This window comes from Apteryx mantelli, chromosome 2 (genome assembly GCF_036417845.1).
Source record: "Apteryx mantelli isolate bAptMan1 chromosome 2, bAptMan1.hap1, whole genome shotgun sequence".
Classification (NCBI taxonomy): domain Eukaryota; kingdom Metazoa; phylum Chordata; class Aves; order Apterygiformes; family Apterygidae; genus Apteryx; species Apteryx mantelli.
This window is the reverse complement of record NC_089979.1, coordinates 44,659,960-44,687,241: the sequence shown is the minus strand read 5'-3', so window position 1 is coordinate 44,687,241 and position 27,282 is coordinate 44,659,960. Positions and strand designations below refer to the sequence as shown.

The 27,282-nt window shown below is 35.3% G+C and overlaps 1 long non-coding RNA gene across 6 annotated transcripts in view; it reads right to left on the bottom strand.

Moving 5' to 3' along the window:
* The window catches only part of LOC106484655 (uncharacterized), a 37,281-nt gene that overhangs the window by 1,522 nt on the left and 8,477 nt on the right, over window positions 1-27,282 (bottom strand). For 3 of the 6 annotated variants that reach the window (XR_010883310.1, XR_010883307.1, XR_010883309.1), the window contains 2 exons: window positions 24,523-24,627; window positions 19,722-21,255 (listed from right to left, as the gene is read on the bottom strand). This is a non-coding gene — a long non-coding RNA (uncharacterized lncRNA). Of the gene's footprint in view, window positions 1-1,125; window positions 1,188-19,721; window positions 21,256-24,373; window positions 24,403-24,522; window positions 24,628-27,282 lie in introns of those variants that run through there. The other 3 variants (XR_010883311.1, XR_010883312.1, XR_010883308.1) reach the window with 3 other exon arrangements.

Sequence of the window (27,282 nt, the reverse complement as noted above, 5' to 3'; positions counted from 1 at the left end):
CTTGGAAGTTTTCAAGACCAGACTGGATAAAGTATGACTCATAGGTGACCCTGCTCTGTGCAGGAAGATGGCCTCTTGAAGTCCCTTCTAACCTCAACTATTCTATGATTCTGTGTTAATCCTTTAGTTTGAAATTGATCTACATGGGCATCTCTAGATCTTCTAAAGATATAAGTCATGACAGGCATCAGCAGAACATTTCTATATAAATATTATTTCTATTCACTCACTTACATGGGAAGAAATCTTTTCTTTGGAATATTTACTAAAAAAATACTGTACACTATGGTTTTGGATTGTGTACGGACTTGAACAATGCTTGAAATGCTCTTATGTATAATCCGTCAAATAACATCACAAACATGCAAGCCATCATAGGTCCCAGGAGACTAGTTAGACTTTTGTAAGCATTCAGCTGTATACCTTAGACATTTTGATTGAGACTCTGCAAAGATGCAAAAAGAAAAGTGTTCTGAGTCTTTCAAACACACGACGTTGAAGAATATCTGTCGATGTTGGAGGGTCACCTTTGATGCCAATATTTCACCATCCTTCTGTATATTAGTAGTTCACCAAACTCAGAACAGAAGTACTTATTCACTAAGTCTGCCTTTTTGTAAAGGAGAGACATACTTCTCTAGAAGATTGTTTTTGCCATGTGATTTTTGATGACAGAAGGATAACTGCATCTTTGAAAATACTCCAGCGTAATGAGCTTAACAAAAAGATTTCTCTTATTTTTTAGGGGCTTTTTTTGTTTTTCAGAACATCATTTCAATACATGATGATTTCATTTTACAAGAGCAAACTGTAGCTTCTGGAAAAGGAGCAAAAAACTATTTATACTTTTCCAGGTATGCCTGATTCTTTTGATTCTTTTCTTTTGATTTTCCAGCTATGCCTGGTCTTCAGTCATACCTCAGTCCGCTAGTTGGAAGCCATACTAAACAGGCATTCTGGGAAATGTAAATCCTGACAGTATATATATATATATTTTTTTAATTTATGTATTTATATATATAAAAATAAAAGGTCTAAATTATCTTTATTAACCTTATCCTGTACTTCAATCTTCTATCTTCATAGCAATTACTAGAATTAATTTATCTTAATAATTCAAAGTACCTGTTAGTGCCTTGACATATTCTTCTGTCTCCACAAGTTAGAAAAAAAAGTTTGATCAGAACCTGTCAAAACAGTATTTAAAAAAATAGTACAGCAAGATATGTTTTACCAAATGACACCTACTATAAATTAACTCTGCATCTGTGTGATATAAATGAATTTGTGGACCTAGGGTGACATGAAGGTAGATGAAATTATGTGTCTTTACACCAGAGATATAATTACAGGGAACACAAACTTGTGGAGAGGCAATGCAAAATTCTCAAGAACAAAAAGAAGACCAGAGAAAATAAAAATGATTCTATTTCTTTTCTTGATAAACTGAAGTTCAAATACATAAAGGAATCTAGCAGAAAGAAAGTTTAGTAAGAGGAACAGTGGAACCACAGAGTCCTCAAAACATATTTAATCTGACATGATAGATCACTTACACCCAGACAATCTTCTTGTTCTCATTAACCCACTCACTCAGTTCTCTCGGAAAAAAGTAGTCAGTCACTCTGCAGCAACCCCAGACCACTACCACATGCATATACGTGCACAAATTCATACAAGTTTTCTTTATCTTTCGTCTTTCTTTATCTTTCAGATGTGAAATTGGGACATTTCCCTTTAATTTAACCTTCTTCACCAGTTAAGGTAGTTTTCTTGGGTTCTCAGAACCACTTCAATCAAAAAACACTGAGAAAAGCTAGCATAAAGTTAGCGTTCGAGTAATACCAGTTAAAAGTTTTTTTTTTCCCCCTTCCCTGGAAAAAACTAAAAACTTCTAATCTGAAATCTAAGGATATTACTAAAAGCAACAGATTTTATATTTACTTGATTTTACTTACTCAAAAAGTTTATTTAGATCACATTTCTTTTTGGAAGTAAGTGAGAGCTTTTCAAACAAAGTAAATTTTTTTTTAACATTAATAGTACTCTATTTGAATTCAGATTTCTTAGCTTACCACAGAGAGTTTAGACATGAGGACAGAAAAATCAACCAGTACAAATATGGGAAAGCAAAATATATCCTAGGCATCTAAATCCAGTTTCTTCCCATTGCTGGCAACATGGCATGTAAAATTTCCAATCCCTAGATCTACATTATTTTATTAAGATTTTTCTATTCTTGTATCACTTCTGAAACGTCAACTGTCCTGTCTTTCAGACCACAGCCAAAGCAAGGTAAAAATATTCAGCGTTACCCAAGACATTATCCCTGCCCCGGCAAACTCATGTATCTATTCACAGTTAATGAATATGCAATGAAAGAGACATTTGGTCCATATAATTTGCAATATATACTTCAAATCCTTTTTTCTTTTTATCTCAATTCCTAATAGATGAGTTTAAGCACTTTGGAAACTCTCATTTATAATAATAACAATCCTTTCCTCTGAAAGCAATAAAAGACTTTTGATTCTTCTTCCACATATGAAACATTATTTCAATAATTTCTTGCTATCTTAAAAGAAGCCATGAAAAAATATATTTCTTTCTTTAGTTTTATCACGACAAAACTAAAAATTTTTAATATTGGAATCCTAAACAAAGACTAAGGGTCAATTCCATTTTTCACTTGGGTGTCTTTTCAGGACAAACTGATCCTCCTACCAATGATTACTATACAAATCAGCAAAGATTCTAGTTAAAAGATTAATCCAGTCTAGACCAATTATATGGCTCCATCCTCTTGAGGCGTCTTGTTTCTCCTAAGGCATCCAAGCCTTGTCCTTTATTAGAGAGTTCTTCCCCTCAAAATTCATGCAAAGCAATACACTAACTGGCATTATAACCTGCAATTAGATAACGGAGAGAAGCACCAGCACAACACATTTAATCCACCTTGCATGCAAACTGCCCTCACAAAAAAGACATAGGAATTCTTCTAGACTCAACTTTTAAATGTCTTTTCTGTTTAAGATATGATATGAAATTGCATTTTTGTTTATTTACTTTTAGGCTGAAACTACACTAAAGCCCTAGATGTGAGAGACAGAAAAAGCAGAGCTCTATTTTTGCAATAATTAAAACGTGCATCCTATATGAAAAATGTTTGATAGGCTTTATGCATTTTTCAAAAAAAAAAAAAACAAAAAAACCCAAACCCTGTTTAATTTAATATCTAATTTAATATCTGTTGCTGACAAAGGTACCCCATCAGTCACATCTATATTTTTCAGCAACATCTGATGTCTATTAATGCTGGATATCAATATTCACCCTCACATTTGTAAATTCAAACAACTTTTAGTGTTGGAAGCAGACTTTAAGCGTGCCATTAAAGCTCAAATATTAATGTTTTGCTATGATGGAAGGGTAGTGTTAAAATAATCAGCCTTATTTTTAATTAATTCAACTTTTTTTTTCTTAATTTGATTGGGTTTTTTTTAAGATCCTAACTGATGCTCCAGTGCCTATTTCAGTTTAAGATTTTGACCCTTCTACAAACTACAGATTACATTAATTACAAAGAATCAAGGTATCTGTAATAAAAGCTGTAATGGATGCAGTGAAAAAGAAAAGTTTTCTAAGATTCATTAAAATATTGCAGTGAGGTTACATTTTAATATATTTATTTAGGAAAAACAACAACAACAAAAGAAGACTGAAGATCATTATGTTTAGCCTTTACCTGGACTGACACTCAAGAAGCCTAACATGTTTCTCCATCTTAAGAAGGAATTTACTTTTTTTTTCTGGCTTCTTATTTAGATATGTTTGTTTGTTCATATTATTTTTACTCTTTCCCAAGAAAGAAGACTCTTTCAAATCCTTGCTTTTCCCTTATTTTTCCTCCTCTCTTTCAAGCAAAAAGCCTGTCACCACAGTGAAAACATACCATACACAGTGTGAAAAATTAAAAGTGATTTGTCTCTCTCTCTCTCTCTCCCTAACTTATTTGAGAAAGATTTAAGAATCTGGCATTAATATTGGTACACAGAAAAATTGCCCTAAACAGTTATCCTGTTTCTGACAGTGATCAGTATCATACATTTCAGTGCAAAATGGAAAAGAGCATGAAGTAAACATCTGGGGAAAAAAACATGACTGTTAGAAAAGATTTTCTTAACTAAAAAATGGAGAATCCTGGAGCATGTCACTGCTGAAAAAAGGAACTTCAAAGGACAGGCATAGCATCACAAGATACAATTCTTATATTCCTATAGTTTATTTTTGTCCTTGAAAGTGAAAATATTAATAAAATCACATTTTTAACAAAGCGTATTTTTCTGTAAAATGATTTTTAAATAACAGAAATCATTTTTAAATTGGAGCTTCCCAATAAATTATGAAAATTCTGCACACTTACGATAGACACTGCCCAAGGAATTCAAAGTACTTTAAAATATCTGAGGTAGGAATCGTAATGTAAAGTTTAAAACTCAGAATTTAGTTCTGAAATATTTACCCTGATAATTTTAGCGAAATTATTTAAATAACTCCTCAATATGTGTTTAATTTAAATTCATTTAATCGTCTTAAAATCATTACAACTAAGCACACCAGCAGATTAGAGGAAAATACTAAGCACAACAGTACTGTAAAGTTTAGTACTTTAAAAAAATCCAGTAAATCTGAATTTTCCTTCTTTAAGCACATATCTGGTTTATGGGTGTGTTAGATATTTCTAAACTATAGAAAATACATTTTACAGAAAAATTTCAAGCTATTGAGAACAACAAATGAAATTAATGTTACACTTGGAAATGAATCCTCCCCCATTCTGAAACAGAGTTGATTCTATTAAAAGTGATAAATGAAATGGAAATTAAAATTTTAATGAGGTGCTTGTTAATCCATTTGTTCACATCTAATTTGAACTTGGTTAAATTGCTACTTATTATGAAGACTATAGATATGATTCCTTCTAAATCTCAAGGGCAAACAAAATGTTAGAGGACTGCTCGTTCCAAGATAGGTCCCTAGTATATTATCCAAGCTTCTGAAATTAAGCACTAGAGCTATTTCCTGTGATACATTTCATTTAAGAAAATTAATGACATTTTAAAGCAGTTGGTGAAGTCCTTTGACATGGTAATTGTCCACACCAGAACAAAAGACGAAATATATCCAAAAGGAGACAGCCTACCTGCCATTTATCATTTCCATGACTGGAGGGTTTGTTTGTACCTATTGCAATTCTGGAGGACTTTATTATCTATCCTTTCTCTTAGCTGGGTTTTGGCTTATTTTATTTCATTAGCTGTATGTACAAGACTTTGGTACAGGCACATATCAATGATTCTTTCTGCCTGACTTTGAAAGCAATAAAAAAAAAATATATCCTCATCTGCAAGCGAGCACTGAAACTACAGTATCAATAGCATAGTATAGATTTGCACACAAAAGTAAATGTAGAGCAATTACAGTAATTAATAATGTACAATCTTATAATAATTCCATAAAACTCAGTGTATAAAAAGGAACATATACAGGATCATAAACTAGGAGATGCCAAAATCAAGGTTGCACATACACATCCCAAAAGAGTCTGCTGGGTCTGTTGGTATTACAATACCTTCTTTACTTAAATGGCCACATATGTTTTTTCAATTAATTTATTTTTTATCCAAAATGTTAAGTTTTAAATTTAAAGCTAACAGCACTTTGTAATATTTCATTCAAAACTGCAACTTCGAATTTGTCTTATTAACAGGATGGTTCAAGTGTAATAATAACTGAACACTTGCAACATTGCATAACTTTAGTGAAAGCCAGAAGAGTTTAAGACATAGAGTCTAGAATTTTTTATTTTATATATGATAAATTATCTTTTCTCATTGTCTGTATTTTAATTTTATTAACATCATTTTTGAGAATCTCATCACACAATCCAATATATCCATAATACGATTCAACAAATATAACTGTTACCTTAAAAGCAACTATTTTTCTTAACATTAATGTTCATTTTTGAAGGATTCCCAAAGTTTCAGTTTTTTGAAAAATATACATCCAGCTAAATTCATAGACAGTATATGTAGTTTGTTCTGGTGACAACAGAACATTTAACATAAAAAGCTTTGTATTTTCCACAATATGTGTTAAATAAAATAAAATAAAATAAATCAAATCATTCACCGAAGTATTAAAACCAAAATTCACCAAGGACCAAGCCTCAGTGAATTCTACTAATAATGTCCTTATAGTCTGATAGTTGACCTTCTAGTATAACGTATCATCTTTCTTTCTAAAATCTTTATCCATCTTATGTTCCTTCCTGTTTTCTCCACTTAATACTTTCCCATCTGTACCCTCTAAAATGTATTGAGAATTTAAACCATCTTACATATCTCTGTTGTACCACAATATAGGAAAAAGGATAGAGAAAGGATCCTTCAGTTGAAAACTACAACAAGCAAGATTTGGCACATATTGCACTCATTTTACTACTTCTTCTGAGACACAGGATTTGATTTTTTTTCCCCCTCCTTCTGATATGGTTTGTATGTATTTTCTAATCTAAGATTGAAGTAATCTAAATAAAATACATTAGGAATAAAGTTTCAAATTGCAAGAAAAGATACTGTTTTGATAATTAGCAAAATTCAGCTAAATAAATGTAGTTTAATTTTAGGGTACTTGTTTAGATAAGAAAGAAATATACTTGAGAAAAACAGTAGCTATTTAATATTACTGATACTAGTTTATGTGAACCTGCTTCATTCCACACTGAAATGAACTTGGAGCACTTATAAATTCAGTTACCCTATCTCAGTGGAGTAGGTTGTAATGAACTGCTGGAAGGTAACAACCTCGAAAAGCACTACATACATTTTGTAAGCAAGCATCTGTCTACATGTTTAGTTAAAACATTACTCCGCGCATTCCTCAGGTTCTCTCTTCACTTATAAAGGCTGTTCCTTTTGACTCCTCAAAAATGTGAATGTGTATCTACTACGACAGTTAAATCTGAATACTTCTCATGAAGGAGGATTCCCTCAAATTGATTTAGGATCAAATTAAATTTCTTGTTGTTAGTTCCATTTGTCTCACAACAAATTATTAATTTACAGACTGAAAGAAGGGAAAGGAAGACAGAGATGATACAAGAGTGCACTGTACTATCCCCCAAATCAGCCTTCCTCTGAATCTCTGATAAAGAAGCCAGCCTCCGGAAATGTCCGTGTTTTCTGTTGTTGAGTAAACGGCTTAGTCTACCCTTGTTTACTTGTTTTGACACACAGATTTATATAATTCAGCTCAACATCATTCCTTCCTTATATTAGATAAAAAAATATTACACAGATTAACAGATTTCTCATAGAACTTATGGACACACAAAATCTTCTCTATCACATGGCCCTTAACATACAGCAATGTTTTTCTCCAGAAATGTTTGCTTTATTTTATTTTTATTTTTTTAATCCAACTCATTTATCTTTGTTTATGTTCCAGAGGCAGATTTGCAGTATGAATTTTTAGAAAGCTCCAGCAAGAGCCAATGGCAACTCAGACTGACCAGGCACAGTTTCAGTTGCCTCTGTCCCAATTAGGTAGTAGAACCTACAGAAGCAGCATTTGCCTCAAAAGAAAGAAATGAATGATAGCAGAGCCCAACCACCCAGCACTCAGTTATGGAATCTCAATCAGAGCAAGCCCAGAGCATCAGGTATTTTGAGACACTAATGGAAAACACTTTCCATAGCAAGTCAATACACAATGAGGGAGAGAAGAGTTAAACAGGCAGTAGCCATCTTCTTAACACCACCTCAGTTAAAAGCCAATTGCTGAGTCTCATGCTCAGAGCATGGGGCTAAGCAAATGAACTAAGCATTTGAATTAAGCAATTGAACTAAGCAACTACACAGCTAGGCAAGCAGCAGCACACCTGCACAGGCAAAATGGCCCAGCTGGACAGTAGACCATTGGTAACACATGACAGAAAACGTAGGTGGACTATGGGGCACACATAGGGTTGGAAGCTTACATAGGGAGAGCAGTTTTTCATGATTGCACTGCTTCATGGGTTTTTTTTTATTACTTTTATTTGAGGAGTGCTCTCTACTTAAATTGGAGGCAGCTCCAGTCAATAAAATACATATGTTCTTCACTGTACTAATAACAACAGCACACAAGCGTAACAAAGCCAAGCTGTATTGTTGAGTATCGGGGTGACAAGCTGGACATCCTTTGCAATTTTAGACCCAAAGAGGTCAAGCTCAGGATTCCCATTAAATTGCAGAGGGACCTCTAGAGACAGCCAAACACCTGCAATGGAGTAAATCAGCAGGACTGAAGAGAAACAGCCTCTGAAAGTAATCAGCCATGGGCAGAAAAATGTTCTGTTTAATACTGTAGTTGAGTATGTTGAGAATAAGATTCTCCTAGAACAAGATTTAAGGATGGTGGCAAGTTTGAATTCAGTAACATCCTACCTTCCCCCAGATTTAAGCCCCACTGCCTGCATTTCCGCACAAATATGCACTCAGCAGTCAATCTGCAAATGCACAATGAATTCACTGAGTCCTGATAACATTTGATTTATAAAGTTCAACTGTACTGTTCCCATAACTGAGCAGTAAACAACAAAGAAATAGCTAAGAGCAGACTGCCTTCATCGAAGTAATTCATTCAGCACACAGCTAGTTTTTGGCTGACATCTTTCTTGACAACATATCAAACATCAGCAACAGATGCAAGGTAGATGAATAACACTGGTGGTAGCAGCTAACCCTTTCCATCACTCCTCCAAGGACCTTTCCCATTGTGCCTCACAGAAGATGATAACCAAAAGCAAGCTACAGAGCAATTAGACTGTCTGGGTGGGTTAGATGCAAATGAATTCTGCAGGTGAAACATCATGATACAGGTGGAACACTCCTCTTTATTTGTCCTTCTCATCTTTTTCAAGCACTTCCGGCCAAGTATCATCTTTTTATTTTATATTTGTGCATTAGCTGTAAAGTAGAAACATGATCCATGACCACAATTTATTTAATAAAGCACACCAATAATTTATTGTTTGTTATTGCTAAGAAGAGATATCCCTTGCTGCTAATCTTGAGAGGAAAAAAAGTTACTTCAACACTATGAAAGAGAGGAGTACATTACTGTTATCATTTCTCAACCCTACAGAAGTGTAATGCTTCCTATCACTCCAACAGACCTCTCTTGAAAGGCTATCATCTTTCCCAGGCTTCCAAGTCCTGGTGCACCTTAATGTAGCTGAGTTTACCTAGGAAACCTCTACAAACCATATGGAAGAGTTTTAACTAAGAAAGAACAATTACATTTCACCACAGGTCAAAAAGCCACAGGCTATTAGTGTTCAATATTACTAGTCACTTAATACTTTTCAAATACAGTAAACATCATTGAAAAAAAGTGATAAACATTTAGGCTTTCAAAAGTGAAAGGTCAACTTATTATTTCTGGTTTTCACCTCTCAATATTATAAGTACTCAGAAAGAAGATATATTTTTATGGAAACAAACAAACTCACCAGAACCCAGAACAGAAACTGAAACTCGTAGAGACTTACTCTACAGATTCCTTAGCCAGGCAATATTAAAATAACTATTTTTAACCTTTACAGCAACTACCATCCATCAACAACTTCAGTAATAATAAGCAAAATTTGTCAAAACGCTGTATATTAATCACTTTCTAAGCCATACATATCCTAAGCCATCATGACTGCAAAATTCTAGCAGTCTCTGTAGCCACTAAAGTCTAGTTTGATTTTCATATTCATTCACTGAAAATTAGACCTATCAAACTCCATCATCAGAAAAAAATACTGAGCTATACAAAAATCATCCATGAATGACTTGTACAGCATAGTTACAAAAAAGATGTGTGGTAAAGTTCAGATGAAAAAAGAATGGAAGAGTTAGATGCAAAAGACAATCTTTCAAATGGGAAGAATAACTTATAAATGTCTAATTCTCTATTTTAGTCCATATTCTGCTCTTAATATCAGTGATATCTAAAAGCAGACCAAAATCTAAGTTATGTAGATGACACCACCAGATACCTGAGAGAGGATTTTGCTAGGCACAGGATATTAGGATGAAGAAAGGGGAAGAAGTTCAAGTGCACTTCCACCTCTAGGACGGGGATTGCAAGGACCAACCAAATGTTTAATGGGTACCAGGCTATTTCACGTACATTCATGTGGAACTCTATCACTTTCTCATTAAACTGAAAAAGTAAAAACAGTGAGATGGAGTAAAAAGAGATGTTTTCTACTTTATGGAAGTTCTCTCTCCTCAGCACTCAACTCACTTGGAAAAAGTACAGAACTCAGGCACTAGATGTCAATAATGGAGACTATGCCCTTCACAAAAAAGAATTATTTGACTCTGTCAAGTACAGGAATCCCTCTCTGACAATCACGGATTCTAAAAGCATCAGAACTGCCGATGTGCATAGTGAGGGACATTCACTCCATTGTTCTTGGTGATTTCTGATGATATTATGGAGTGCAAATGTATAAACAGTATTTCTCAAATCTCAATATATTTGAGAGGCAGTACATATTATTATACATAATACTCTGTTTTATTTGTCATGCAATTACGCACAGGTTATACTCAGTACATGTTCGTCCCATATCTAAGACAAGGCACAGAGGAGCTGCAGGGAGGAATGCAACCTAAACCAAAATGTTCAGCTAAGTGAATCTAGCAACTGGCTGAGCTCTTGGATCCAGAGGCACCAACTGCAAGTAGCAGCTAGTTGGGTATTTTTCTCAAAATCAAAAAGGATAAATGCTGTAGGAAGGGATACACTGAATATACACACAAGACCAGGTTAAACTGATCTAAGATGTGCTGCCTTAAAAAAATGCAATCCCCCTGTTCCAGAAGGTCCTTATGTTGGCAGCAGCCATTATGCAGCCACATGATGAATCACGATTTTTCTCCTGGATTTCCAGCAAATTTATCTGTGTTACTGTGTAGAAGTGACAAAGGGACTGCTTTTACAGCAAGACAATTTTCTCGCATTTGAAGCTGGCCACTTTCAGCTTACTCGGAACACAGTGGATGGAAGGAGACAATGAGAACAGGAAAAGGTAAAATTGCAAAGAAAAACTGCAACGGTTCAGAGCAGGGTTGAAAGCCATGACTGCTGCATCTTAGAAGTCCTTTTTAAAGCTTGTAGTATAGAAGAGCAACGCCTTATGCTTGTTCATGGGAACTGTTGTTGGCAAAGGCAGCTCATTGGTTTTACTGGTACACCTCTGCAATTTCAACTTTAGAATGTTGTCTTTAAAAAAAAACAAACAAAAAAAACCAACAAGACTTACAAGACATGGATTTCTCATTTCTTTCTGTTTTCAGATGCATCAGAATGTTTCTGGCTCATATGACTGATCAGGGCAGGAGGTGGGTCTGCCTCAGATAAACCACTACCCAATGACCTCCTGCCTGGGTATAGGTTTAAAATCAGACAGCATAGTAAAATCAAGCCATGGCTGCACCAGAAATCTAAAGGAAAAACATGAAGGCCTGGTCCAACTGTTCATATACTTAGGAATCAAACTGGACATACTAATGAAAAATCATGCATTCCACATGGCAAACCAGAACCTTGTCTTTTGGGAGACAAAGTAGATAAGAAGGCATCACAGAAGCAGGTGCAGTCTGCATTCAAATGTGCATAGGGTATAACACACATTTGTGCTAGAAAAGCAATGGCCAATTAATGTCAATTGACTGTTAATGAAAAACTATGGGGCAATGGGAAGGAGGACATGGACATACAAAAACCCTGCCCAGGTCTCTGTGGCATTTCTGGTGTCAGCATGCAATAGAAATTCCAATTACAGTCAAATATAACCAGAGTATAGAGTTGCAGCACGTATTTTGAAGGGAAATTATGTATTTAATAGTGATCAAAGTCATCGAAAACTAAGGTTTGATCTTAATAAAAAGATTAAGAATCTCTCCAGTGGCACATACACAACAAGAAGAGTTTCTTAGAAAACATCTGTGTCTTTTGCTAACAACTGAAGTCTGTGCTTATCACTGTCAAACAAAAAAACTAAGTCATTTAGAGTTATTAAAGACCTCCAAACTTGCTCTATATGCTTTAACATCCCTTTTTCAAGTAGCATATGTACTATAATGGCATTTCGTCTGGGAAGATGCAAGATAACATTCAAGAAAATTTTTCCTCAGGTCAAGCAAGAATCCCAGCTGATGTCCAATTGGCTTTGGAACCACAGATGCAGTCAACTGTGGGAAGGGGTAGAAAAGGCACTTTGTCCAGGAACTTTCAGCATAACCAGTCCCAGAGCTTTTGGAATTTCAGGGCATAGAAAGAAACAGAACAGTTGGTCCCTTTGTGGGCAGCATGATACGGAGTGTTTCTCACCAGCACAGACTGGCTGCTTATAAAGTATCAGATCAATTGTAAAAATGCTTGCTGTAATATGGAATGATTACTTTCCTGATTTGGGGGTTGGACCTCGAGTCATATAGACAAGCCTTACATTAGTAACAGCAGGCAGGTTTGCAGACACTGGGCTTTACAGCACGTGTACGGAAATCAGTTGAACATGTAGCCAAAGCAGAGGACTGTAACAGCTATAAATTATATATATAGTAAACAGGATATAATTAATATTCACTTGCCTTGGACCCAAATATTAAGTGTACTAAACAAGTTAGTGTAACTAACAATACTATGTATTTTGTAACACTAATTGCACAGACACAACATATAAGCATCCTACTTAAGTATGTGAACAATGTGACCACCAAAAGGAAAAAGAAAAACTGGTGTAGTTCACATAGAGGGCATCAGAGCAATTGAAGTTGTCAGACAAAGGAGAGGGAAAGCACAAGGGACTGCAAATAGGCAGTTTTACTACCTACTGCCTACAGTTCTACTGCCTACTAATAGTTCAGTTCTACTGAATACACCAGGAGATAACCGGCAAAACCAAAAATAAGATAAGCAGTACTGGGAGCAGAGGAGACATTCCCTTTTGGGGAGGGGAGCAATAGCATAAAAATATCTGGCACAAGTGAGAAAGACAGGAGAAGAAAGAAGAAAAGCTCACTTTGGTTCTGACTTCTGTCATACCAAGGGCCATAATTATCAGTGCTAACCATATTGCATTAGCTCTACAGTATTGTTTATTCACAGAATAAATATGTGTTAAACCCAACCATTCTGTATATGATTGACAATGCTTAATAATGTGCACGAACTAATCATTAGCAAGAAGTGTGCTGTTAATGAATTAAAGTTTAAAGTTTAAAACTGGCCTGATTTGTCAGCCTTCCAAACACCCCCACAACAGCAATCTCATTCCATGTTATACATACGTACATATTTACATATATACATACACACACAGACAGCTATTCACTTGTAAGAAATGTCATGCTGGTCCCGAAAGGGTGACAGAAGCATAATAACAGTTGCTATTTTCATGGATACACTTGGTCACATACTGGGGACATTTCAGGATATTTCAGGATCATAGTTCAAGAAAGGACTTACTAGTTTTTACAGTGTCTTTATTTATTTATTTATGTTTACGTTGAATGAGCTGGTGACCTTACCTTCATTAGACACACTGAACAGAACCATTATGGTAGCAAATGTATAAGCCATCTTGGAAAGAGGTTCTGAAGCAGTCTAAAATAGACAAGAAAAAGGAGTTTCTTCACTTAGACAGGTAGCCCAGGTAGACAGTGCTCCATGACTCTGGAGCCCTGCTGAGCACCTCCTCTTTGTATATATGAGCAAAACCTTGAAAACCAAATACAATTTCCAGCAGTGGAAAAAAAAAAAAAATCAAATCTGTGTTGTGATGGTTATAATCCCAATGATTTTAGTTTTATTTTTTGGATATGGTGAGCTGCATCATCAAATGCATGAATGGAGCACAGTCTGATCCACGTGACTATGAAATGGAGGCTTAACAGCTATTATGACTAACATTTGCCTTATAACAATTAATTTCTCCTTCTTTTCTACATAACAACAGCTGAATTTACTTTCTGTTTTGCAGGAAGGAGACAGCAGTATATACTGTGTTCCCAACTGAGTGTCCAAAAAGCTACAGCTATCCAATATCCTGAGTCATCACTTAGATATGAAAACTTCAGAATGTGCAATTCCGGTGTTCAAAGAATCCAGAAGCATTCTTGGTCACTTCCTATATTTATGTCCAATAAAAAATATCAACTTATTTCTTCAGTGATGAGCTGGAATGGGGTGTGGAAGTACACTGCCTGACACAGATTTTTTTGCATGTCACAATTTTTTGCATGAGTTTTCAAGGAAGATTGCATAAAAGAAGGTTGATATAGCACCACGGTTATTGTTCATGGAATAATACAAAGCACACTGGTAGAGTTGTTCATAAATCATGGTATTCCTTTACTGAATGTGGGATATGACCTTTGGTTGAGCAACTTACTGAATCTAACGTCAGGTGAGCCCAGAACAACATATATTGGGATGACTGGAAAGTGCAGCCATGTTTCACATTACATCCTCCGGCATGGCCAAATGTATTCAGTTCTGGGCTTCAAGAAAAGCTTGTTCCTTTTCAATTGCACTGAAAAGACTTTGTCTTGCCCCAAAATTAGAGAGTCTAGTTTTCCCAATTGAGAGAGATGAAGTTCTGTACATATGAATCAGAGAGACAAAAAAATTACTGCCTGCCATTCAAACCATGTCAAAAAGACATTTCAGTGTCTGTGTCACTGTTTGATTGTGCCTAAGTCAATGAGAAAATTTCAGACAGTCAAGTTGCTAATACAGAATTCACACAGATCACTAGCATCAGATCAGATCAACAGCATCATCTTGTTCATTTAGAATCTCTATTGGGATACGGATTTCCTTGTTGGATCCTTCTAAACCAATCTGTTGATTTCTGCAGAGTATGCCCATTTGTGCAGAAAGAACATGAAAACAAGAAGACTGGTATCAGAATCCTTAATCACAGGAAACTGAAACTTGGCTAAAATGAAAACAACACCTCAGTAAACAGAAAAAAAATATAAGAAACTTATGCCAAGTTACATCAAGAACTCAGTAAGGCAGCTTACATGGGGACGTATTCATTTCAGAACAGACTAATGCACAACTCTGGAAAACAGCTTTGCAAGAAGAAAAAAAAGTCCAAAAACTGTTGAAGGAGATGATAGTCCTTCACTCCTATTGTCTTCTGGATTTTTAGAAATTAAATGTTACGATTTTCTATTTTTGACACATTAGGGAAGTGGCAATGAAAGGAAAGAGATTCTTGATTTGAATTCTAGGAAAAAGTTTACTAAATCTTCTCAAGTTAGCCAGAACATCACTTCCTAATGACACTTCAGACCAAAACATCTATAGAGTTTGTAATGTTACGTAACAGGCAAGGTTTTTTCAAGAGCCATACAGCAGCTAGTCAAATTTCTTATAGAGTCTAATGAATTAATCACCTGTTCAAATAACAAATGCCTGTGAGAACGGGGTTCCATATTAAGTTTAAACATAAAATACAGACACTCTCCCTTAAAAGAGTTACTACACTTGCCACTAGCATTACAAAAAATCGCAGGAAAGAGCTAATGAACAGAAAATATTCTAATTCCCAAACTAATGCCACAACATCGTTTTACAAAAGTCTATAGCAGTTGCAACCTACATCTGTATGCCATAACTGTAAAATTTATAGTTGGAGTTGTTTTGGAAAAAGGCAGTCACTTATGTACTCAGGAGTTACATACACACTAACGTATCTGTCACAAAGAAACACCAATAACGTACATGCACCGGAACACTCAAAATAGTTAAACTGTGACTAATCCCTCTTCCCTTTCCTTATACTATCACCAGGCATCTTAGAATTAATATGGAATCCCTAATCACAGTGATCCATACCATCACACTCAAAGTATTTACTGCTGTTTATCTTGTTCACAACGAAATGGTAAAAGGTTCGCTATAAAAAAGTGTTCATATGCACTGATATGAAAGCAGGAGCACTGAGAAGGCCAGTGAAAATGATCAGAGAGCTGGCAATGCTGAATTGTTAAGAAAAACATCTGAAAATTAAAAATACACAATTTCACTAAGCAGGACTATGAGGCAATACAGAAAGTCACTGTAATACTCATAATTACATATTATAATATTTGTATTACTAATTCTTTGGATTATTAAAGAACTACTTAGAAAAGGAAAATGAACAAACAGGAGTATTTAAAAAAAAATAAGAAAAGAAAACCTGCAGCTGAGCATCATGAAAAAATACTTGGCAATAAGATCTGTAAAGCAGTACAAAAGCACCCCAAGGGAAGTAGTGGAATCTCCATCATTTGGGATATTTAAAACTGAACTGGACAAAATGTTGGAAAATGTTCTGTAGGGAATAATCCTGAATTTGTAAGGAGACAGACTGGATGACCTAACAGGTCTTTTTCCATTTGTAACGTCTATTACTCTGTAATTGTCTCATGTCCTCAATCCACACATTAAGCAATCCTCACAAAGCTCCAAGGCCAAATGGTTTGGTTCCAAAGCACCCATTCTTTCTATACTCATCATTTAAGACTAGCAGAGCAAATCCTATTTAGGAATGAAAATATTCATAGCAAGATCAAAAACAAGCAAAATAAATTATTCTGAGGCCCAACTATGCAATTTCTCCTACACTAGAGGTTTTCAAACTGTGGCAATGTGTACCATTCATAGAAGCGTATCACTAGTAGAACACAAACAGCTTCAAAATGGTATGCAACTCATCTCAATGCTTCTACTTTTTATGAATAGTGCCATCTAGCAAAAAAAAATTGTTAAATCCTGTTGCAGACTATGCATGTCACATGAAAAGAATTCTGCTGAAAAAGAATTCTATAAACTCTCAGCCCAGTTTTTTGAAGCTGTACTTTGATGACAGTTTCTTTCAGCTATAATATCAATTTAAAGCAGTGCCTACTTCTGTCCTATCCTTACCACTCAATCCAACTCTTTGTTGTTTCAAAATAAAGTTTATTTACATACTGTAGGAAGCAGAAGGGAAGAGGGAGTGCAGTTGCTTATAAAACATTATTACAGATTTTTTTCTCTGAAGGCATAAAGTTCTATTCCATAGTTTCATAATCCACAGTATCACTTAAATTTGGAAAATCAAAAAAAAACAATCTTTGATTAGGGACAGCTATTGTGTTTTCATACTGGAGATACAGTATGAGGTTTCATATTTACAGTGAACAAGTTTCAGAGTATGAGTTTGATAAAGTTGGAGAAAGGCTTTCAAACATTTCCATCAGGCACACAAAGCTTTATAGCATTGAGCAAATGAGCAAAGGTGTCAGATCACGGTCACACCTTGCTAAATACCTGTGAGATTCCTGGGTTTAGCTTTTTGTTTAACCAGAGGTGGTACTTTAAATGCCAATGTTTAACTGCTCTGTTACTCAAACTATTGTTCTATTTCATTACTCATCAAAATAAGTGGAAATGAAAGAACAGTATCATATTAAGAACATCTGAAAATAAGAAATTTAAGTACTTAAGTAATTTGTTTTAAAATACATAGACTTATATCACTACAGTTCCTCTATGGCCATGCTTATTCTAGAATACAGGTATCCAAAGATATGATATAGCTACATATTTAGGACAGTGTATTTCCTGGTGTAGCCACACCCTTTATTTTCTTTTTATAAATTCCACATTTTTAATACAGAGATATTTCCGTACATCAAGACACTACAACTTTTCCACAGTGTATGTATAAATTAATGTTACATACTCTGTTCATACAGTGCAAAGTACCAGAAAAAAAGGATAATAAAAAACATGCATTTTATAAACAATCTGAGTATTGCACATTTAAGCAAATAATTAAAATATTCAACTTGAAAGCTTAAAGAGTACTCTTTAAAAAAATCTATATGAAAAAGAGATGTGTGCCATGTGAAAAAGAATCTAGAACAAAATTTAAATCAAGCTGATATTAAAAAAAATGACAGAAGAGGTGCACAATAAGGTCACCTCTACCATCATATTTAAAGTAGAGAATAAAAAATATCAGAAATCTTCTAAAGATCTCCTAAAATGGACCTTGTGATTGTCCATAAAGAAAAGCAATATAAGTAGAAATGCTTTCACTATAAGTACAAAATGCAACAAAACGTGTACTAAAACGCATCGCAAATATTTATTCAAATATCAGATAAACCACCACTGAATACAATGAAAATCCCAAATGAACTGGAATTCAGTTAATATATCTCTTCTACATTACCACCTTTGAAGGCTAAAAGAAAGCAAAAGAACTGGGATGTTACTTTTTTTTTTTTTTAAACAGAACTTATTCCCAACTACTGAACGCTGTTATTTTGTGCTCCAGGAATTACTCTGAAAGAAGCATGATAAAACACAGCAATGATCGCTTGCAAAAGATGAGTAAATGCAAAAATAAATATTTAACTCTTCACAAGATATTGCAATGTAGCAGAAAGTCTATGGTTTTGCACACATGAAAAAAAGTACTTACTGAAAGTAGTTTATCTTATTCTTAGCATACCAGGAAGAACACCAAATGTAGCCATTTCAATTTTAAATTATGATAAATGCATTAGCCATGTTTGTTTTTAACACTAAAGAAAAAAAATATATAGTACTGTATAGTGCCATATTTTCTACTCTTGGTTTTGCTTCATAGAAAGAAACACCATCTCTGATAGTATGTCACTGATACATCATTTGAATTCTTACTATTTCATTCTAAGCTACCAAGTATAAATCACAGCAAAAATGTATCCATAGATGAAAATGAATTTATGTATGTTACTTATATATGTATAAGTTAACTGGTAAATTCAAAAGGTATTTAAAACTTCAATTAAAATTTCAACCTTGAGTGTTCAAGCTATTTGTTCTTTGAATGAAGGGACCAAAAAACAGTATTCATTTTTGGAATATTTTTAGAATTTTTAAATTTTTTTAAATTTTCTAGACTTCAGGGTCAAAACAAGCAAAGTGTTTGTGGATACAATGCATTATCTTCCCAAATCCATAGTCAGAAAATAAACTCAACACTTCCATTGTATCTGAAAGGTTTTACCAATCAGCAACACATTAGCATAAAAAGCATAAACAGCAAATAGCAAAAATGCATCTTGTCACTGCGTTAAGAAAATATTAAGCATCAGCAAAGGCAAGCACTGGATTTCACTAAGCAAACAGTACAATTAACAATAATTGAAAAAGAAATACATTTTGACATCAAAATATGAGCAATTTCAAGGACCTTTTAAACTTACTGAGGACACCACACAAGAGGGCTTTAGCTTTAGAAAGATTCCTGCTGTCCCCATCAGCTGTCAAAGCAAAGCTATCTTCTACAGCTCTAGAAAATGGTCCCAAGATAGAACTTGAATTGGATTGCTGTTGAATTGAGAGTGGCCTCTACCCACATTAAAATCACTGTTGCTTTTAAAATAGATTTATTAACTAACCCTTTTATTTAGGCTGCAAAAAGGAGGAGCAGCACCATTGCAGAGAATAAACTACACCCTGAGAAGAATGCACTGTGAGTAATCAATAACCAAGGTAAGAATGAGAGGAGTGAGAAGGAGCAGGGATGACTTATAATACTTTTCCCTTATCTACTGTACCCAAGTAAAAATGCACTGTTTAAGGTAAATCATCTTGTATTAATAACAGTAAAAATCACAATACACGGTAAAGGACAGTGTATCCTGTGAATTTATCAGCATGCAAAAATAAATACAACTGAAAGGTCAAGCACTCTTACACAGTCATAAGAAACAGGGAAAAACCTACCATACAAAACCTAATTTCCAGAAAAATCACCAAGATTTTAGGTAATTAACACACACTATACATCCCTATGTTTAGAACAGTAGCAAGCTCATCACTTAATGCCTTGTGAAGAAGTTATCTGAATTGAGATGAAAACATAACTTTCAAAAATAAGATATGGGAAATAAAATTAAGATATAGTAAATATTTCTTCTATAAATTGATATGACACTATCCATTACTGTGCAAGAAAAACAAGCAATCTGCAAATCTGCAAAATGGTAGAATATTTAACTGGATTTACAGTAAATTTATCATCAGAAAGTCCAAAACACTGATCAAAAGTTTAGCACATGCAGAATAAAATACCAGTCCATTAATACGTTCGTGAAGGGATTGTATAATCTATTGTTGGCATTCTAAAAGAAGAAATAATACAGAAAAGTCAAGTACTAGGCTTAACACAAGAAGAAGACTTCATGCATCAAGTATTTCTTATTTACCCCTCACTTTTGGAGGAGCCAGCATAAAATATCAGCAACACAGAACACCCCACCAACTGTTAATTGGGCAGTCTGAAGTTTCAAATATGACTCTGAAACTGTGAAGAAAGTACTCAAGAATGATCTTCTCATGTTTTTTCTCTGGACTTCAGCAGCAGCTTGATAAGGCCCCAGAGTCATATGCTACTTGTTAACTCGGCTAGACTTTACACAACACAGAATTAGAGATATAGAAAAACACAAATAATATGCTGGCACATGGAGACCATATTCTGTCTAATAATTCAAAAGTGTGATCAAAATTGTTTCAGGTAAAGAATAACAAGCCTGTTTGTGAGATTTCAGTTACTTTTTAGGTTTTCATTTTGAAAGTTTTATTTGAGGAAATCATATTATAGTTAAATATAGATGCAGGCAATACTACATTTATCTAAATGCAGATCAAGATATTATTTTGTTGTGAGAAAACTGCCCTAAAAACATACTTTATCCTATATTCACCTTTTGCTTTATGCTTAGGTATACATGGTTGAGAAGCTGCAAGACCTGGCTGACCATCAACCTTGCTGCCTCCAAAAAGAAGAAGGGGTTGTTTGGAAATATGCTGCTTCTTGCAGCTGACAGCTGCTTCCTCTTCAAGGACTCTGGTGGCTGCTTTTAATCTCTACTGCCACTGACCTCCAATTCAGGAAAAGAAAGCAGCATTCAAAGAGGACAGCAGCATTTATCCTTTCCCAACACAGCAGAATGAGATAGGGTGAAGATGAGGTACAGTTCAATGCCATTGGCACCAACCCTTTTTCCCTTACTTCACACTCCTGTCCTTCACATTTGTTGTTGCACTGTGGACTGACAGATCAGACTCCACATCTCTCCAAATCAGCTGGTCATTTCTGTATCCCTATAAGAAACAATGAAAGTATCATTGCATTATGTGAATGCCCTAATGCTTGGTCTGTAAAAGAAGGATGGAGCAAGTATCCTCTTTCCATCCATAGCCTGGTTACTCTGTTTGCTTTCTAATTAGAGAAGGGCACACTAAAGGGATTGAAGAGATGCTGGAGTGGTCACCTACATTCACGATCAAACCTTTTCCCTCTAAAAAGACAGGAATGGTTTAACTATACTGGTAGTCTATACATCTACCAACTGCATGTAAGACAAAATATGAGACCCAGAGTCACAGTAAATCACGTAAGCATCATTTTTAGCTGGTTACTCTTTTTGTTGACTTGACCAGTGGTCATTACTGTAAATTTGTCTGTCACTGGCAACACAGGCTTTTCACAAAGCCTAGTATATGAGGCAGACAAACAAAATGCGTTAATGTTAAGAAACTGAACTGCACTAACTCAGGTTAAAAGCAAGAACTCCCTAGCAAGATACTAATGCAGTTACTCCAAAAGAAATCAGAATGCATTAAAACTTTAATTGACATTTCTTCCTTGTACAAACACGAAAATTTCCTCAAAAATAAAAATTCTTCAGAGAAAGCCAGCTGCAACTCTAAGGGCACACTGAGGCCATGCAATGCAGTATTATATTAGAGATGACTGAACTAGCACTAAATCAGCTGGCACATTTACATGGCACATTGAAGTGCTATACAGAAACACTAGCTTCACTCCTAGTATCAGAATAACTATTAGTATTGCACTGTGCTTTGGCTAATTTCCTAAGCATTGCAGGGTGTAGATATGCCCTAAAAAACCCTTCTCTCTCCTGTTTTCAACATGAACATCTTCCTCCCTTTAGCTAATTGAGTATCATACCTATGCAATATCTTCTGAGTAGAAGTCTAATAAAAGAAAAAAATGGTCTTCTGTCACATGCCATTCATGTTAAGTACTGTAGACCTACTGTGTTTTTCCTTTGCTTTCCTTACTAAGACTGTATTTTTGCTTCTTTTCATAAACATAAGAGTTCAAATTCTAGATTTACAGGACTTAAGGCTATTTACGATCATCTATGCTGATCTCCTGAATAACACAGACAACACAGTTATATGATTCCAAATTAAATCTATAAACTCCTGCTAACGCAATAGTTTGCTGTACTTAATGACCTCCAATTCCAATTTAAAAGACTTCAGGCTCTAAAGAGTCCATCGTACTCCTATACAATTTGTTCCACTGGTTAAATACCCTCACCATAAAATTAAATCTTTTCTAAATTTGTCTAAATTCACCTACCATCCATTGATCTGTTTATTCACCCACTAGATTCAAGATTATCAGAAATCTCTAGATTTCTATAACTTTTAACTAAGTCTTTTCTTAAGCTTATTTAGTTAAACCAGTTTTTTAGTTTCTCTCAGCCATGGTAGGCTGAGGGAGAAGACAGCAGTCCAATTTAGCCAGTATTTTGGAGAATCAGTAATCTATAAACATATGGAGAAATATATTAGACAGGCAAAACTAGACATTGAACACAGAAGTAGAAAGATATGATAAGAAGCAATCATAAAGCTGAAAAAAATTTCTGCAAAGAAATTTATGTTTATAGCAGGTTGGCAGTGATGATCTTACATTAGTTAGCTAATCTGCTTTCAATATCATAGCATCCAACTGAGCAACTTCTTCACTGGCCTCTCTTTGAACATTTTCAGTTGTTTGAAACAAAACTCTATTTTCATCATTTAGATCATTGATACAGAACTGACATAGTTCTTCTTGTCACATGAACTGAGAATAAAACAAGGAAAATTAAGCCCACAACATTAAAAAGGGATCACCTCTCTCAAAATTTTGGTATTTACTGTAAGTTAAAAGAGTCATTTACTTCTCACCTCGCTACCTACATTATTCCATCATTCATTTTTTTTTCCTAATTGTCATAAGAAGCATAGCCATGTAAGTTAATACATATTAAAATAAAAATTAAACAGAATCAAAATGTTTGGAAAAGTAGCCCCAAGGAACTGTTGGGGAGGAGGGATGCTTTCTTACTTTTATTAGAAGTTTAGACTGATCTAAAGGTTAAAGGTTCTGTAACATACTAACAACATGGTTTCCTTTAGGATATAGCTTTTGGATGCTGACCAAGACAAATTTTAACTCCTTGTACAATTCTAACACTGTTTGCCAAACAAACCCCTTTGCCTCATTCAACTCCTTCCATAAACTTAATGACTGCCATAAGGACTGGAAGAAGTGAAAATATTTTTATTAAGTATCCTAACCCACAGTTAAAATATAATAGCACTTATAATTTTCCACAGCTCCATCCTTTCCCCTACCTGAGTTAGGATATTGTCTCTTTTGCAAAATATTAATGCACTTTAAAGCAAATAATAAACAATTATTATATAAACATTTTAGAAATCTAGGTTCTGTACAATGCTGGATTCTATAAATACCTTTACAGGAGAGGTAAAATAGGATGATGCCTGACCAAAATAGATTTCATATTAAACTGATAACTATACAGAGTTATCCTTCAAAAGAACAGATAATCACAATTAAACTCTGCAACTGAAAATTAAATCACTGAGAAAATGCTGAAATCTTAATAAAATGAACAGAAAATAATACTTTCAACAAATTATGGAACCAGGAAATAGTTTTCCAGAACAATAAGAAAAATGCTAGTAGGATAAAGGAAAACAGAAACGTGACCTAACTATAAACAGTGTAAAAATGAAATACTCTGTTTAGAGAGACAAATGAAGTTTTCTAAAGTGTTATGTTAGTCATTTTAGAAAAGCCTAAAGGAAAATAAAGCTGGAATTTTAAGCAGAAAAAACAAACTGATCAGATTTCCGTATTCTTAGGGCCGATGAACCAAATGTAAGTCTCCAAATTTCTTACACAGTGAATACAGTTAGCCTAATTAGGAATTAAAGAGCTATAAGAAAGAGGAAGGACTACCAATAAAAAAATGTCGAAGTGAGAGGATTTCAATATTCTCTGGTCTTTGCTATCTAATATCACCCTACTAGGAACATTCCCATTACATACCTGTATGATACTGAAATTCACTGCCAAAATCCTTCCTCCAAAGAAGATATCCTATTCATCGCTTGAGTGATAAATATCTTACCCATCTTCTAAGAATAATCAGCAGAGGAAAAAGTCAGTGTCCTCCTTTCTTATCTATAGCTTTGTATGGAAACATGAGGTAGTCATCTAAGTTATCTGTCTATTCATTTATTCTCTCTTTCACCTACCTGTAATGGGCATATACCGTAGGCTCTAAGTAACAGGGGCTGCAATGGTGACCTGTGTGGGAGGACACTGTGAACTGCCATATGCCAGTTGAAATTGGCTCCAGCCTGCCACAAAGCAGATAAAAATAACTGTGGGGAGGGGGAAAAAAAAAAAAAAAAAAAAGATTGCATGCCATCGGAGGAGCACACATTACCCCTTCTCAGACATATTTAAGACAGCTGCAAGGGGGTGGAGACACTCATGGTGTGGAGTGGGGACCCCCAGCCAAAAGGGAGTAGCACACCCTGACAGACTGCGGAAGACCCAAGCGGTTGCGGGGACACCATGCCGGGGTAAGGAGACCTCTGAAGGACTGAGGCCACTGGTGACCCACGCCATGGCAGGACACCCCTAGGGATTGCGGCTGTGGGCAGTCCATGATGGGGCAGGGACACCCCTCAGGAACTGCCGCCAGGGATCCACACAGAAATAATATTTTGCACACACACAAAGCAGCAAACAGAACCCATCACACACCTCCCGTGCTGCTCACTGGAGGAGTTCTTATGGATTGAGTGTAACCAATGGCAAAAATAAGGGAGGTTGGACAGGGGAGAGAGGAAGAATAGATGCTTATGTGTTTGCCTTATTCTGTTCTTCTTTTTCTCAACACCCAAATCTGTGATCAGAGGCTTGTGTTCATTGACGGTGAATTACCTCAAGTAAAATTCTCCAACTCTAGATTGTTTTGTCCACTGCACTGCCTTAAATTTTAATCCATTGATCTAGTTCTACCAAATCTGAGAGAGGGACTGAGTTCTCAAAGATATTACAACTGTTATGATACTCAGTAACAGGGGGTGGGGGAGAAGGGAGGGAAGTGGGAAGTAATCTCTATAATTCCCTGATTGACGGTCAGGGAGAACAGCGAGACCTTAGATTTTATTCATGTTGTTTGACAATAGCCAGCAGGACAGTCAGTACATGAATTGTTTGCGAAGAGCTGCAGCCCATGATGACTCTTGATTCACCAAGAGAAGCGAAAGGAAGCTGAGGATACTATGAGGGTATGTATCTGAAGGGGTATAAGAAAGAAATGAAAGAAACTGCAGGGGGATTTAAGAGATATCAGAGGACTAAAGGTAGAGGCATATAAGGGGTATTGTTTTAGAAAACTCTGGAGGTTTGAAGGTCCTGCTGGCAAAGGGGTCTTAAAAGATGCCAAAGAGGAAGATGGCAAAAACTTGAGTTTGAGTGTGGCAGGATGTGGGGGACATGATACAAAATCAAAGAAAACGTACTTTGTTATGTCTCACTGAACGAAGTGTAATATTACCCTAACAAGAGGGCACTTGCACAGAAAAGAGAAGATACAGGTTATCTTCTCAATCTGAAGATGTATGCATTGCATCCATGGTACCCAAGCTACCAGGGTTGGGCTGCGAATGGGGTACTATTCACCATTCCTGCAGCTGTAGCTGTAGGTAGTCAGGAATGCAAGATACCTGCAAGCAAGTATCCCATCATGAGAAGTCCACCTTCTCATCCTGTTTCCAAGAATGCTTACTGTTTTTTCTCTGTAAGATCCACTCCTCCCATGCTCTTTCAGATATCACTATAAAATGACAAATCTTTGTCATTTTGGTATCAATTGGTATCTTTGATAGCAATTATGGCAGCCTCCTTTGTAACTCACTTGCTATTTTTTAATTATTATCATTACTTTTTTAAAAACTTTCATACTACTTCTCATGTCGCCCTTACTATTGGCAAGATGGGCCCTATAAGGCTGTGCTAAATTTTTAAGTTTTATTGAAAAGGAAAATGTATTCTACTAACAGAATATTTTAACAAATACTAATTAGTATGAACTTGAAACCTACTAACTTATTGAAAAAGCTGTTAACATATTTTCATTACTCTATCCTGCAAATTAAATATTATCTATAAGACTCTAGAACCAGGTCTCTGTTCAGAGAGGAAATTCTCTTGCTAAGAAGAAGAATCATTTTTTTCTTTTTAATTAGAAAAATAAGATAGTTTACAAAGGTGTACCTGTTTCCCTCACACATATTTATAAGTGGTGTTAGTCTGCAAGTATTTAAAGATATCAGACTTTCCCCAACTCTTAAACTTTATTTTTCAGCTGCTTAAATGCCAAGCTCAAGCTCCATCTTTTGACCGGTATTTTTTTATGCTTGTCCCAGATTGTACTTTTTCTTTTTTTGTTAAATCAGAGAGACACATAAGAATGACAATAAAAATGGTGCATACACTTCAAGAGCAAACTACGCAGGAAAAGCTTTGTCCTTGTTAAAACGTGAGCAATTGTTTTGATTAAAAGCATAAGTCTCATCAGAATTTAACGCAAGAACTTGAAAGAAGGCACATGAAATGAACTATGTTAATGCTGTGCTTTTGTGAGCCCTGCAAAAAACTTTCCACCTTCGACCAAGTTGTGAATCTCTTCAAATTACACTTTGCATATGCTCAGCCAAAGCCTCATCCTAAAAGCAAAATCTCTGGGGAAAAAAAAAACAAAAAAAAAAACCCTCTCCTGAGTATTCTCCAATTTGGAGATGAAGGAGCTAATCCAACCTTTTTGTAGTTGCCTCTGTTCCAGGCTGTTATAAAGTCTGTTCTTGCCAAAGACAAGAATAGACAGCAAGGGAACATTTCCTTCTGTGCCTTTTGTTCCTTCACTAATGGAGCACTGAGAGTTCACAGATGAGAGAAGCACAAAAGAGGGAAGAAAGGCCAAAGACAATTAGATAGATTAG